We start from the raw sequence: 15,156 nt of genomic DNA, 5'->3' as shown, positions 1-15,156 counted from the left end.
TAGAAAGTATTTCTTGAATGATGATACAAATTAATATAAGGTGGAAGTAGGATTTATCCATTCCCAGTAGTCCATTTATGGAATTTCTGTTTCCCTGACCTGCCTCTTTAGGCTCTGATGAGTTAGAGTTCCTGGGTCACAGATGGTAGTGACTTCTTCTAGGAGACAAAGTCAGATCCATTGACCTGAAAGCTGTAATTATTACCTGGCCATTTTTTATTAAGCATAACTAGACCAACAAAGCCTGGGATAGTTAATTCTGATTATCATTAGGACGTTGGGTTGTGATTACAAATTTGGGGGCATGGAATAATTATGTCTGATAGCCAAAGGACTCACTAGGTTGTCTACTGGTGTGCTTCTGTGGCCAGCGATAAAGGGTAGTGGGCAATTCCATCAACCATAACAGTATAATTGAAGGCTTTGACTCCTCAGGAATGATTGTCTAATTCCGGTAAGTCAACACAATGCCAGCCAAGGATGAGGGAAGTTTAGAATGAGGTAGAGTAGGGAGCTAATTATTAATTATTCCTACAGGAGCAACTGCAGCATTAAGGATCAAAGTTTAGCTCAGCATTAAGGATTAAGCATCCGCTGTAATGGCCAGTGAAATCTCCTAAAGAGACCAATTCTACTGGTCTCTTTACCACTTGCCATTATACCTGAGGTGCTACTCAGAACATTTTAGGTGTTCAATAAATGCTTGTTGAAGAACAAAAGATATAAAATCAGCAATTTGCTTCTACTCATGATGGCAGCCCCTAAACAGACTTTCCTAACAGCTTTCCTGTCCTTAGTGTAAATGATATGCTATACTTCTAATAGTAAATCATTAATTTGGGGTTTTGCTATAAGTTACTCTCATGACCTTCACTTGTGTAAGTTTTCCAAAATTCTGATCACTAGAAAAATTGTTTGATCACTGATGTTCCAATATAAAGCTTTGACAAACTAAATATATTAGAATATAAAGGCTGTCTGAACATCTTTTGTCTCCTCCAGGTCTTCTCTAAGTTTGAGAGAGCCTGGGCTGTTTTTGACACTTGCAGTGTATTAGACAATAAACATTACATGGAGTTAAAATAACCGTAGTATATTTTAAATGTGTACAAGGAATAAAATAATGTTTTTATCTCTCAAAGTAAAACTTATTATATATAATTATTATAATTCCCTTTTTATCATAGGTTGTCAAAAGTCTGAATATGAGGCCCATCATGAATGTGGGACTGGCACAAATGGATCTCGAGGTTCCACTCCACTGAGTTTGACCCTGTTCAACTCATAAGAATTTTAACTTGTTGACACTTTAAAGCATTTTTCAATGACTCTTTTATACTTCTGAGAAATAGTTCTGCACTTCCATAAAGTGCACCTGGAAATATTGGTACATTTTGAATAATAGCTTTCATATTTCAAAATTAGATCTGATAACTTACTCTATGAAAGAATGAGAAAAACAGAAACTCAGCTAGAAGAAATTGATATACATAAAACTATGCATAGGTAATAAGTGATATCATACCACTTAAGGGGATATTTTTGGAAATAAATACTATTCCTTTTATTAAGTTTAAATAAATGTTACATACATAGGCAGCAGCAAAAGTATTTATCAGTGGGAGCTTTTTAAGTGTGGGTTGGTGATATGGTTTGGCTGTATCCCCACCCACCCAAATCTCATCTTGAATTCCCATATGTTGTGGTAGGGACCCAGTGGGAGATAATTGAATTATGGGGGGAAGTCTTTCCTGTGCTGTTCTCATGATAGTGAATAAGTCTCAAGAGATCCGATGGTTTTAAAAATGGGAGCTTCCCTGCACAAGCTCTCTCTCTCTCTCTCTGTCTGCTGCCATCCATGTAAGATGTGACTTACTCCTCCTTGCCTTCTGCCATGATTGTGAGGCCTTCTCAGTTACATGGAATTGTATGTCTATTAAACCTCTTTCTTTTGTAAATTGACCAGCCTTGGGCAGTTGGTATAAATAAGCCTTGGAATCTTCTAGAACTAAATGTTTTGCAATAATCTTTGAGTGTGCCCATGATCACAAAATTGAGTAATATAGATATGGGGACCACAGAATCTTGTTGTGGACATGGAATCAGGATATGGCAAGGGTATGCATCTTTCTTTTGAGTATAAACAGTTGAATGTCCTTCTGGCTGTCAGATTTCAAATCCTACCACTACTATTTGTAGAGCAGAATATTTTGGCAGGCACCGTGTTATAAATGTTGACTTAAGACTCCTCATGAATGGTTATTCTTTCTCATTTATCACTCTATCCATAATGCTGAAGACACAAATAAGAGCTTGACAATTATTGATGGCAATGTTATAAAATGAATATGCTACCACATTTGATCCTCACACTGACCCCATGAGATATGTGTTATAAACAATTCTATAGATGAGCAGCTAAGGTCAAGTAGCTAGTAACTAGTAGATTTACTAGCTACTGAATCTTAACTTGTAGGCAGATAGAATTTGGGATCAATTATGCTGAGATGTCCAGAGGGCACAGTTTTATGGCACAGACATTTGGAATTTGCTTGATGGACTTTACTTCCACATTAAAAAGTACATTACATAGAGAAGTGATATAAACACTCATTTGGGGTCAGAACAATGACTAAGTGGGCAGCTCTGATCCTAAGTGTTCAGGATATTGTTATTCCATAGTATATATTCTATATGAGCCTCTATATGAGCCTCTGGGAGAGGCATGTATATATTGTTTTTCATTTGAGTGCCTGTTCTGTTTTCTTAGAAACCTGAGCCAATACTTTCCTGAGTAACTGGAAAGTGTTTAAATTGTATTTTACTTGCTTTTCTATCTTTTTTCCCATCTAGAATCATATATTCAAGACCAAAGATCATATGTCATGAGAAGCAGCATGATAAGATGGAAGCAGCTGAATGCATAAAACTGAAATGAAATAATTTGTCCAAAGTTGCACATTTGGTAAGTCGTGGAGCCTAGATAAGAATCTAGGTTAGTGTGTTTCAAAAGCTGGTAATATTCTCACTTCCTTCCTTCATGTCCCTGAACAATGATAAAAGATCCAACTATGTGAAGTTGTTTGGTCCTAACATGTAGTTGGATCCTTTCTGCTCTGGTAGAGACATATATCTGAATTTATTGATGTCTCATATTTTTATACTTTGAACCTGGGGAAAGCAAATCAGGCAGTGGAAATAGGTATAAAAGAGTAACCAACATATTATTAGCTGCTGTGCACAGATGTTTAAACAGTTAATTATTTATGTTAATTGTGCTGTAATTCTTTCCTGTATGTGGTGCATGCAGATCTTGGTTGTAGCTTTGATTGCAGCAGGTTCTTCTAGATGGTGAAATCAGACTTGTATGGCTTGAGAATTAATGTAAGATCTAACCTAAGATAGATGCAAGATCTGCAACTGACCTAACTGCCATGACAGAATTTTCTCACTGGGCACATGACAGATGTAGTCCTCTGGAGCCTGGTAAAATGATGCTATAAGCTTGGAGTAAAAAGTGGCATCACCTAAAGGGACCCTTGACAGATGAAGCAGGTGTGAGGCTCCAGCATACCCCAGGCCCTCAGGGAACACACTGTCCTACAAGTTAATCAATAATTCTGCTGTTGATAACTCTTCTGACCTCCTGTGGACACATCTGTGGAGATGATATGTGCCAAGAAGTCCACCTGGAATCAACTGAAAGCCAATGTTTCAGTCTGGGTGCGGAGTAGTAAGCAAAGAGACTGGTCCTTGCTGGGTGGTCTGGAGTAGGATGTTGCTCCACTTCAAAAGAATGAGCTGGAAAATTGCCTACATACACATTCATGAAACAGTCTAATGTGTTCTGGAGGAAATCGCTCATAAAGTGCTGCATTCTAAGGATCTGGTATATAATCCAAGCATCACACTGGAACATTTAAATTTATTTTATCATTTATTCCTTTATTTAGCAAGTATTTACAGACTACCAAGCATGTGTCAGGCACTATCCTAAACCATTGAGGCTCAAAGATAAATGCAACACAGTTTCTGCCCTCAAGGAGCTCTCAGTTGAAGAGGGAGACAGATACATTAAAATGTGGTTATAAAATAAGTGCAATATTGTTGGCAATTTTTAAATTGCAGAGGATATTGCTGGAGCACCAAGAAAGGACAACTAAACTAGTGTGGTGTGTAGATGAAGTTTCAGGGAAGTCTCCTGGTCAAGGAAGCTCTTGTGTTGGGTCTTAAAATAGAAGCTGTAGTGTATCTGGCAAAATATAGGGAAAAGAACAATCCATGTAGAGGAACTTGGAGAAGCAAACCACCAAACACAAATGTGCCACTTTTGAGAATGTCATGAATTTTCTTGTTGATGGAGTGCAGTCAAGATGGATATAATGTGTCCAGAATGTAATCTTCCCTGTCGAAAAGCATAGCCAGGTTGTTCTCTTTCTTGAGTTCTTCCAAAAAAAAAAAAAGAAAAGAAAAGAAAAGAAAAACAAAACAAAACCAAAAACTCTACAAAAAATGAAAGAGTCCTAATATTTGGTGTGATTTGCAAGTATTCATAATTTGAGTAATAAATCAGAGTTCAGGTGATGAAATTTCCATGTGTAATAATCATGACAACAGAATCATTCTCCACTCTGTTTCTGGATAAAGAAGCTTAAGGCTTGGAAAGAGGCACCTGCTTTCTGCAGGGAGAAGACTGCCAAATTAAGCAGAAATGTAATCAGGACCACTACCCTGGCATCTTTTTAATGGAGACACTAATCTCTGCCTTCCCTTCTGGTTTGTGCAATTGTTTTTGATTGACTGTCTTGGTCTGTGGGACAAGAACAGTTTCAGAGGTTTCCATTCAGTTTTCTCCACTATGATAGCTCTTACTCCACAGGCTGAGGACTCAATGTAGGGTAACTCCGTCTGCCTAGTATGTCAATTCCAGTCATAAAATAGGGAACTGAGGAAATGACTGCTTGGTCCATAGACCTTATAAGCTAGATTTTAACCAGAACTCCATTTATTATCAGGCATCTGAAAGTTCCCTCTCTAAAAGGGGGCTATGATGATGCTTTGGGTCTCTGGGAATCAGTGTCAACTCAGACCTTATGTCTTGATATGTCTGGGTATTCCTCTTTTCCCAGTGTATCCAGTCACCCAAGTATATGAATATATGTCCCTTTGGGGAAGGACTAGGGAAATCATTATGGTATATGTTTATTGCAGTGTTGCAGTGTTCTTCTTCTAGGGACCCCTTCAAGTCAAGGGGTTTTGGATCTACAAATAGGCCCAACTCCAGAAACTGAGCAAGAGATTGTAACTTTTAATTAGGGTGACTGTCCTCAGCCTCCTGTTCTTCCATTCTTCCCTTTTTTCTTGTTGTAGAGGTTACACAGCACACTTTCTAGCTACTGGTCAGTTGTATAACTTGAGGATGTCATGTCCTATTAACCATCTTCACAATTCCCTGTGAGGCAAGACTCTTAGCTACTTCAACAACCTTGCAAGGGATTATGGTAATTGCACCTTCCTGGCTTCTGGTGATTAAACACACTCACCTAGCCTCTATTACTTTCAGGCAACATCATCATCATGAATATTAATGAGTGACTGCCTTCCCTAAAGTCAGCCCTAGCCTTCTGAGGAGAGGTACCATGTACTTCTCAGTACTACTCCCTTCCATGCATTTTTAATGGCCTTAGTGAATGGTATGCTCTCCAGTCTTTATGTAGAACATAATCATCTAGTCTTACAATATATCCATTCCAGCACACACTCTTGCCTCAGCCTCCTTATATCTTCCTCTACCATAAGCCAAGGCAACTCAGGCATTTCCAGTGTTCTCAGCATTTGCCATAACTTTTTTCAAGCATCAAAGAGCTACTCTAGCAGTGAGTTTGTTGTATTACCTAGAATCTTTGCCAGAGTACTAAATATAATTCACCAAGAAAGTGTCCTCAAGCCAGTAAATTTTTTTGATTATTTAATCTTACATTTGGGATCCCTTGATATAGTACCTTTTACCAGTCTGGGTCTAATTACAAACCATAAACTACAATGTAATATGAACAAAGGGTTTTTAAAGTAAAGAATTATTAAACTATGGTATAGGAATAACTATAAAGATATAAAAGTGACCCTAAAGTGATTCCTAGGGCTGAGGAAACATATCCAAGGAAGGAAGATCTTGGAAAGAAGGTGTCCTCCCAAGGCCAGGGTTCAGACTTCAATGGAGGAGGTCTGGTCTGGATGGCTGTGGTCTGGATGGAGGAGGTGTGGTCTGGATGGCTGATATGTTTGCTGGTGTTTTGAGCCAGAGTTAGTCTGCTTTTGTCAGGTGGCAGAAAACAACCTTTTGGGGTATAGGTGAGCTGGGGCTGGTGGGTGAGTATGGAGAAGCGTTTAGGCCTCCATTGCCAGTGCAAGTTCTGGGGTGCACCAGTGTTGACAACAGGAAGACTGCAGTAAGGTAGTCATTGGAAGGGCTGCAAAGTCATCAAGGGAAACTGTTCAGCTTCCGTATGCACTCTTGTATACACACAAGAATGTCCATGCAGTAACAAAACAACTCCATACTTCTTTCTAACAAGAGAGACCTATCCTTTTTGTAGGTGAAGAAGTTCTCTCATACTGTTACCCAAAATGAGATGACACACAGTTCCAACAGTCTCAGGAAACACTGCAGAACTGTTTTCAGAGTAACGCATCCAGGTGTCCCATCCAGTAGTTTAGGGTGTCCCAACCAGGGTTCTTAGCATAACAGACTCGCCTTGGGTGAAAGTTCAAGTGTCTCTGGAGCTCTGAGACTCAACTATTGAAACTCTAGGGTGTTGCTCAGCTGTGTCTACTCTTCCACTTCAGAGATAAGGGCCTCTTTTTAAGCTACCAAAGTGTTGTCCTGATTCTCACAGTTAGGTTTGAACTGTCTGTTAATGACTCACAGTTTCTCATCATCCACATATACGGTATCAAAACAACTTAGCCACCTCCATTATTATTTTTTGTACATTTTCTTTGTATTTATATTTTCCAAAATATTTTTCATGTAGTTTTATCATTTTATGGCTGAATTTGGAGGTAATTAGAACCTTTCTATGTTGAGCTTTCAACATATGATCATGGCATATCTCTCTATTTATGAAGGAATTTAAAACAGATATTTCAATATAACTTTATAGAACAATGAGAGACATATTATAGAACAATATATTCCGTAATATTGAAGTTCTATTCCATGAACATGTTATAACTCTCCATTATTTATGTATTTATTTTAATTTTTTTTTTTTTTTTTTTTTTTGAGACTAGGTCCTGCTCTGTCACCTAGGCTGGAGTACAGTGGCACAATCATGGCTCACGGTAGTCTCCACCTCCTGGGCTCAAAGGATCCTCCCACCTCAGTCCCCTGAGTGGCTGGGACTACAGGTGCGTGCCACCACACCCGGCTAATTTTTGCATTTTTTGCAGAGGTAAGGTTTCTCCATGTTGTCCAGGCTGGTCTAGAACTCCAGGGTCCAAGAAATCCACCTGCCTTGGCCTCCCAAAGTGCTGGGTTTGCAGGTGTGAACCATCATGAGTGGCTCAGTTGTTGCTTTTTTTTTTTTTTTTTTTTTTGAGATGGAGTCTCGCTCTGTCGCCCAGGCTGGAGTACAGTGGCGGGATCTCAGCTCACTGCAAGCTCCGCCTCCCGGGTTCACGCCATTCTTCTGCCTCAGCCTCCCGAGTAGCTGGGACTACAGGCACCCGCCACCTCGCCCGGCTAGTTTTTTGTATTTTTTTAGTAGAGACGGGGTTTCACCGTGTTAGCCAGGATGGTCTCGATCTCTTGACCTCGTGATCCGCCCGTCTCAGCCTCCCAAAGTGATATTAAGAATCAGAATCAGATGGCAGTATGAGATAAGTAGTTTATTTGGCATTTGGAGTCAGATATACCTGGGTCTGAGTCTTAGTTTACTTAACCATAAGACTGGGTTACTACTAGTGTTTATCTCAGAAAGATCTGTGATAAGGACCAAGTAAGATAATGTACATAAAGCTCTTAGCACAAAACATAACACATCACACTCAATAGATTTTCCCTGTAAAGAAATTCAACAGTTAAAGACTAGAACCATTTCACAACCATAAAGATCAAAGAAATGAGGGACTGGAAACAAGACAGATAAGCAGGGAGTCAGAATATTTCATTTGCTATATTCTGTTTCTTGGTGGTTTCATTTTGAAGATGGACAACTCATTATCTTTTGGTCTAAAAGACAGTTCTTTTATCTCAGCAACTGAATTTATAGGGAGATAGCAGTGAACAAGCTGATTAAAATCTCCATAATAAGGGAGCTTACATTATAGTGAGGTATGGCTGTGTGCTCCCTCATTTCTGCAGAAACCCTCTTTGCATCAGAGGAGCTCTCTGCAAAGATTAATTTAGCTGGAGCAGGAAGGCTGTGGTGGGTTTCTACAAGGGTAGGAGAGAGAAACATCATTCTTTGCAATACCCCTTGGGTTCTTTGTAAGAATTTTCTTCCTTCTCATAAACAGTGTAGTGGTCAAAAATGTAAGCCCTGCCCAGATTTGCACTTGCTTTCACCCACCAAAATGCTTTTGTATGTCCTGGGTAAATTACTGTACTAGGCTTCATCTGTCTCTCCAAATCTGTTCTCCAATCTTCACCCTGCTCTGCAGCCTGGAGGCTGGCCTCTAGGGACTGCATTACCAAGTTCTCTTTACCTCTGGTTTACAGTTGGGTTCAACTAATAGGAGACGCTTCAGGAGATCCAAGAGAGGAAGAAGAGAGGGAGGGGAGGGGAGTTATTCTCCCTGATGTCTGCCTTCCAGGCCACAGTTTGTCAACAACTGTGCCCTTGTCTCAAAGACTTCAGCTGCTGTTGACGGGTTTTGCAATGTTCCAGATTGGGACAGTAAGGACTTCCTAATGGTGCTATCCCTTCACCATTGCTTGCTGGTTTCCCTTAACCATTCCCACAATTTTGAAAATAGCCCTTCATTTAATTCTCTTTGTTTACCTCTTCTGAAGCTTCCCTCTGTTCCCTGCTGGGATGGATCCCATCAGGTATAATTATCTTTCATCTCTAAATCTATTTCCTAAGTATAGCACTTACATCATAGAATTTTTATGATGGTTAAGTGAGTTCACATAGGTAAAATTCTTAGCACAGTTCCTAAGACATAGCAAGTGTTCAGTGAATGTTAGCTGTCATTCTCATTACTGTTATCATGGTAATCATTTCTATTTAGGGCACAGACATAGGGACTGAGATAAAAATGCTGAGAGCTGGGCTTTTGACCAAAACCTCAGCTCAAGTCAGGACACTTGGCAACATCTAAGTGCAACCAAAAGTTGGGTTCCCTTAGGCCCATTATATGATAAATCTACCCTTGCCAATATTCCTGTGATTGATAAAACTCACAGCAGGATAGTTCTGATCATCATTATTTCTGAATATATGTATAAGATAATGGTTAGTCCCATTCATTTTTATGTATCCCTTGATGCAAATTAAGCTAATTTAGAGAAGAAATTCTTAATCAGTACCATGAGGTAGAGGAAAAAATTCTTTAAGCACATAAAAAGGCATTACTGCAACTTAGAGAAGCAAGGCTATTTCATCCAAGTTCTTGAATACAAAATATATTACAGTGAAAGAAAATACCAAAGACAAATAATGCAATTTGTCTACATAATCTTTGTAATCATTTTCATGACCTCACTGTGGCTTGGATCAGTTAATTCGGATATTTAGGAGATAATAGTCCTAATGAGACTGGATTGTAGATCTTATCTTCCTGTAAGCCTGATAGCATAGAGAAACATTCTGCTCCATAATTAAAAATTGTACTCATATCCTTATTGTCTGTGTTGCAAATGCGTGATGATGATTACAAGAGAAATGAAGAGAAAGTGGAGGGAGAATATGGTACCAATAAATTCCTGCTAGTGGGAAAAAACTCCAAGTGCATGTTTTTCCGAGAGTGGATAAATAGTATTATTTTCCTATGGAAAGGGCTAATTGTGTGTGTGTGTGTGTGTGTATGTGTGTGTATGTGTCTGTGTGTGTACATGCACGAATGGAATAAATTGTCATGCAAAGAAAAAGCAATGTAGTAAACATACAAGTTCTAGTAATGCACCACTAGTGTCTGTGTTAGTGTCCTAGGGCCATAATGGATTACCATAAGCTGAGTAGTTTAAAACAACAGAAATCTATTCTCTCACAGTTTTTAAGGCTAGCAGTCCAAAATCAAGGTATCAGCAAGGCCATGCTCTCCCTGAAAACCCCAGGGGGAGATCCATTTCTGTGCCCCCCTAGGTAATGGTAGTTGCCAGCAGTCTTTGGCTTTCCTTGGCTTATGTCAGCATAATCCAATTTCTGCCTCCATCTTCACATTTCTATCTTGCCTCTATTTCTGTGTTCAAATTTCCTTATTCTTATAAGGATACCAGTCATACTGAATATAGGGCTCACCCTAATCCTGTATGTCCTCATCATAACTTGATTACCTCTGCAAAGATCCTATTTCCAAATATTATCACATTCACAGGTTCTGGGTGGACATGAATTCTTCAGGGGAAACTATTTGATTTATCACAGTACCGATCACCCTAACTACTGAGGTCTGACTCGTTTCTTTGTGGTTTCTTTTAGGCTCTTGCTTTCCCTTTTTTCTTGGGTATTTGATTCCCATCTTTGTAGCCTTTCTTATTTTCTTTCTTTAAAAAAAGTTATTTTGCTCATCCAGAGGAGAAAGATGTAAGTTACATAATTTTAATGATTACACAGTAGACAGGTTCTGTTTGTGGAACAGATGGTCCACCTGCTCCTTCATGTGGAGTGGACTCATAATGTCATTATCCCTATGCTACATGGTATATATGGGTTGGTGGGGGAAAGGGATTTCAGTGAATTATGAGCCATCGGCAAGCTTATCCATGTAGCATTTTATAGTCCATAGACTGCCATGAAATGCCCCTCCCGGTAATTCCCAGATCTCTATTGCCTCCCCCACAACTTCCACCTTCCTAATGTTTTCTTCCCTAAAGTTACTTCTTGTGAGACACCGTTAGAAAGCAGACTTTCTTTTGACCCCACCTAATATGTCATTTAAAAAATCTGACAATTCTTTTCCATTTCCCAACATATCTCATTAAACATATAGAACCGATAGATTGTTGGTCAGACAGAAAACTGAAGCAGAGAGAGAATCCTCCTACCTTTTCAATCCCTCTGTGCTCAGCCTCTTCCACGCTCGTCCCCAATCAAGGAATGGCTGTTAAGCTGATTGTTCATAGCCTGGGATGACTGATTGGTGGTCATTGTCACTTTGTTCATGCCCATGCATTTATGAACTCTTTACTGTGACCCTGCATCTTGCTGCTGGTGCAGCAAAAACACCAAATGCTGTCTTGTTCTCTCCCAAAGCATACCTGCATTTGTTAGTCATTGCTTTGGTTTCTGTACAATATGACTGGCCAGAAGATGATAAGAACTTAATGTAAAGGCTTGGGGATAAAGAAAAGGGTCCATTTATTCGTGTAGATTATGTCGAATAAAGAGTCAAACTTGTTTTACCTTCACTTGGTACTGGAGGTGATTGGGCAGGGCTAAGCCAGTAAAAAACAAACACCCCCCATTCCCCACCCTCCAGCACTCTGTGCTTTGCTTCCCTTGTGCCGTGTGTGTGTGTGTGTGTGTGTGTGTGTGTGTCCATGTTTGTGGTGGCCCACCAGGTACCTCTTCAGAGGGATGATTGTTGGAGCAGAATATATACATTTTGGGTCTTATAACCAAATATCATCAATACCCCAGCAATGCTTCTAACAGGTGTGTTATAAACAATGTCTAAAATAAGAGAGCTGGGTTTATTTGTTGACTTAACTTATCCAGGATATTCATTAATTCAGATAATTAGGAACTGGTCACATTGTGGCAGCCCATGGTAGGTTCCTAGGCAGATCATTTCAAAGGTGAAACTATGTTACACCGTTACTAGAAGTATTAGACGTGCCTCCTTTGAAAGCAGCTTTGTACATATTTATTGCATTGGTGTACAACAAAAGAATATACGTAACTTCTTAGTGGCTCTGACTGACGTGTTATCAGCTGGTCCTTAGACCCTAGTGCTGGTATCTCTGTATAATACTTCATTTTTCATGAGATATAACACTCTCTTAATGGTAGTGTTAGTGGAATATTCTTATTCAACTTATTCAGTGACTAATTTAGAGATTATGACAATATTTTACATCCTAAGTCATTAGTTGAATAAGTAAGAATCTAATTGTTTGTCTTAATTACAGTTTTTGCCTTTGTCTATCATTACATGTGTAGAAGGTTATAATAATAAGGAATCTCATTTATTAAATACCCATTACAGGATCATTACTTAAAACTAAATTTGGAAATGTGGCTTATTTCAAATTAGACTAACATGTGCGTTAAACTTCAGATGCCATTAAAACCAATAGGACTGCTTTGATTAATTGTTTTATTTTACCTTAAGTTCTGGGATACATGTATAGGACGTGCAGGTTTGTTACATGGGTATACATGTGCCATGGTGGTTTGCTGCACCTATCAACCTGTCATCTAGGTTTTAAGCCCCACATTCATTAGGGGCTTTGACCCCTTATTCATTTGACTAACAGGACTCATAACAATCTTTCATGGGTTGTCTAAACAAAGCTAAATTTTGAAATACTGAGATAAAAATTTTGGCATAATCAAACAATTGTTCTGTTTCGTAAGAATATAGATGTAAAAGCACAACATTTTTAAGGAATTAAAATTGTATTTAGCTCCAATTTTAGTCATTTGGTTACTCATTTAACATCTTTATTGTTCCAATGGAACCCAAGATATGTAAATAAAGATGCTTAGAAATACATAAATACACAAAACTATGAGAAATATTTTATCACAGGTAGTACACAATTATTACCTATAAATGAGTATAACCATGGCTGATGAATATAATGTAGGTAAAAATGTTCAATATATTGAGAAGGGAGCTACATATTCTTGTGGGGCCTTTGCTCCAGAATTTGAGGGGACTCTTTGATGGGACAAATTCCTACTTGTTTTCTCCCACAAGAACATGCAGAATTTCTTGCTCTGATGCCATTAGTAAGGGTGCATTAGTAATTGCTTATTTATAAGGCTATAAACTGAAGGCAAAGTTGTTACATGACTTTCACCTCCAAATATACACATATTATCCCATGATTTGTCAAGGCAGCATTTCCCAGTTATATTTTCCCTCTTTATGGCATTGTCAGTGAACTTTTAGGAAATGACACAGAGTAGCTTCATTTGGGGTCTGACGAAGCAATACCAGTAACCAGAATCCAGGGGAGCCAGCCTGAGGGAAAGTAAAGCCCACAAAAATTAAGTATTTATCCATGGTGACCCAGAAAATCATTAGACCCAAATCCTCTGACTCCTGAGACCAGCCTTTTTTTGCTTTCATTTATGATGTTATGTGCCTTCCCATGGCACCTTCTTAACATACCTTCTCAGTGTGTGCTTTGGCATGGCTAAATTTATTGAGGCTGTTAACTGGACCTTGAAATGTATGTTCCACTTTGTGGTGTTAGGCAGATTCAGATGTAAAATCTGAACTGCGTCCTTATGACCACATACCGACTTCAATCCTTTTGGACAACTTTAACTTAATATCACTAGAAATTCCTTGCATGGATCATGAGCAACATGTGACCCTCAAATTCTTCTCAGTTCATTATAACCTTTCATCTCTTCTATGGCATCTGAATTTGAGATATATATATTCTATTTATTATGTCTCATCTCAATAATTTAAAGAAATATTTACTGTATGAACATGAAGATTGCAACTGAAGCAGAAAGAGTATTCAAGGAGTGTTTGCACTCCTTTATCTTGGTTTAATTTCTCAAGGTGAGTTAACTGCAAAATTATCAGCTCACTGCTAAAGAGATTGGCCTGCCAGCCCACCCCATTCTTGCTTCAGGGTCCTGTGCTACTGAAGTTCCTCTCATGGCATAGGGCATAAGCATTATTCATCCCTGTATTTGTGCCTGTGTCTGTTAAGACCTTCTATACAATAGCCTCAGAACTCTGGTTGCAATTAGAGTTTTGATTAGCTGTCAGTGATGTCATAGCCATGCTTATTTTAAATCCACTGTGCTAAGTGTTTTCCTTTTCTTAATGTACTGTAGAAATTCCATTTCTTGACAGCAATAAGACACTTCAGGCAATGTGTTTCAGGGCCAATATTGTACTTCTCATGAAGTTAAGACACTTGGCCTTCAGCCTCATGACTTATAACACAATCTGAGTTATGCTATAATCACCCAGATATATACATGGCCTGTTGTGTTTTATTGCTTAAATGGAACCTGCCCCAAGAGCCTCATCAACTGACAAGGTGGGAATATAGCCCCGAATGATTGTTCAGAATCCCAATGGGACTTGCATTTGGTCAGCTCTCCTTCAGCCTCTCACGGGTTGCACTGAAATTCTGGCGGCCTTTCATACATTTACCATGCAACAGAAACCAAACTCTCCAGCATCTCGGGTCTCACTGCCAGACTGCCTAACTTAGTTTGCCAAATATCTCCCCCTCAACACATTTATTGAACTTTAAAACAGCAGAGCAGCATTGAATGAAGTCCAGTAATTTTTATAGGATATATTTTAGTCACTAGACTTTGAAGGCTATTCCAACATTAATTATAAAGTTTCTGTGTCTGGATAACATATTGTTAACAGTTATTTTGCAAGTGCTAATGGCAAGATGGAAGATTTCCAATAATTTTATTGAGGAAGTGGCAATTAAAATGTTGAGCACTACAGCATACATACAAAATAAAAATAAACTTGCAAACAGTGTACTGTTCTTCATGGCAAAAATGGGGAAATATGTTTTTTAAAATAGACATGATGATTTGATTTTGCATTTCCACCTCCTTTTTGCTCAAGGAGGATGAAGAGGTCTCTTTTTTGTTTGTTTGCTAATGTTTAAAAGCGTGTAAAATGCCAGAGCCCTGGGCTGATTTGATATTGTTTACTACGACATCATGAAATGATTTTAAGACAAGTTGTTACCCATATTTCTTTCAATAACAAATATCACTAAAATGAGATCATTGGCTTAGTGTGACAATTTATGACTCTAGA

The 15,156-nt window shown here is 38.7% G+C and overlaps 1 long non-coding RNA gene across 2 annotated transcripts in view; it reads left to right on the top strand.

Annotated features, from left to right (window-relative positions):
* Positions 1–15,156, top strand: part of LOC139363160 (uncharacterized) — a 176,072-nt gene that overhangs the window by 23,471 nt on the left and 137,445 nt on the right. For both annotated transcript variants that reach the window (XR_011623091.1, XR_011623092.1), the window contains exon 2: positions 2,854–2,965. This is a non-coding gene — a long non-coding RNA (uncharacterized lncRNA). The remainder of the gene's footprint in view (positions 1–2,853; positions 2,966–15,156) is intronic.

This window comes from Macaca nemestrina, chromosome 5 (assembly GCF_043159975.1).
Source record: "Macaca nemestrina isolate mMacNem1 chromosome 5, mMacNem.hap1, whole genome shotgun sequence".
NCBI classification, from domain to species: Eukaryota; Metazoa; Chordata; class Mammalia; order Primates; family Cercopithecidae; genus Macaca; species Macaca nemestrina.
Note: the sequence above shows the minus strand (reverse complement) of the source record. Positions and strands in the feature narration are given on the sequence as shown.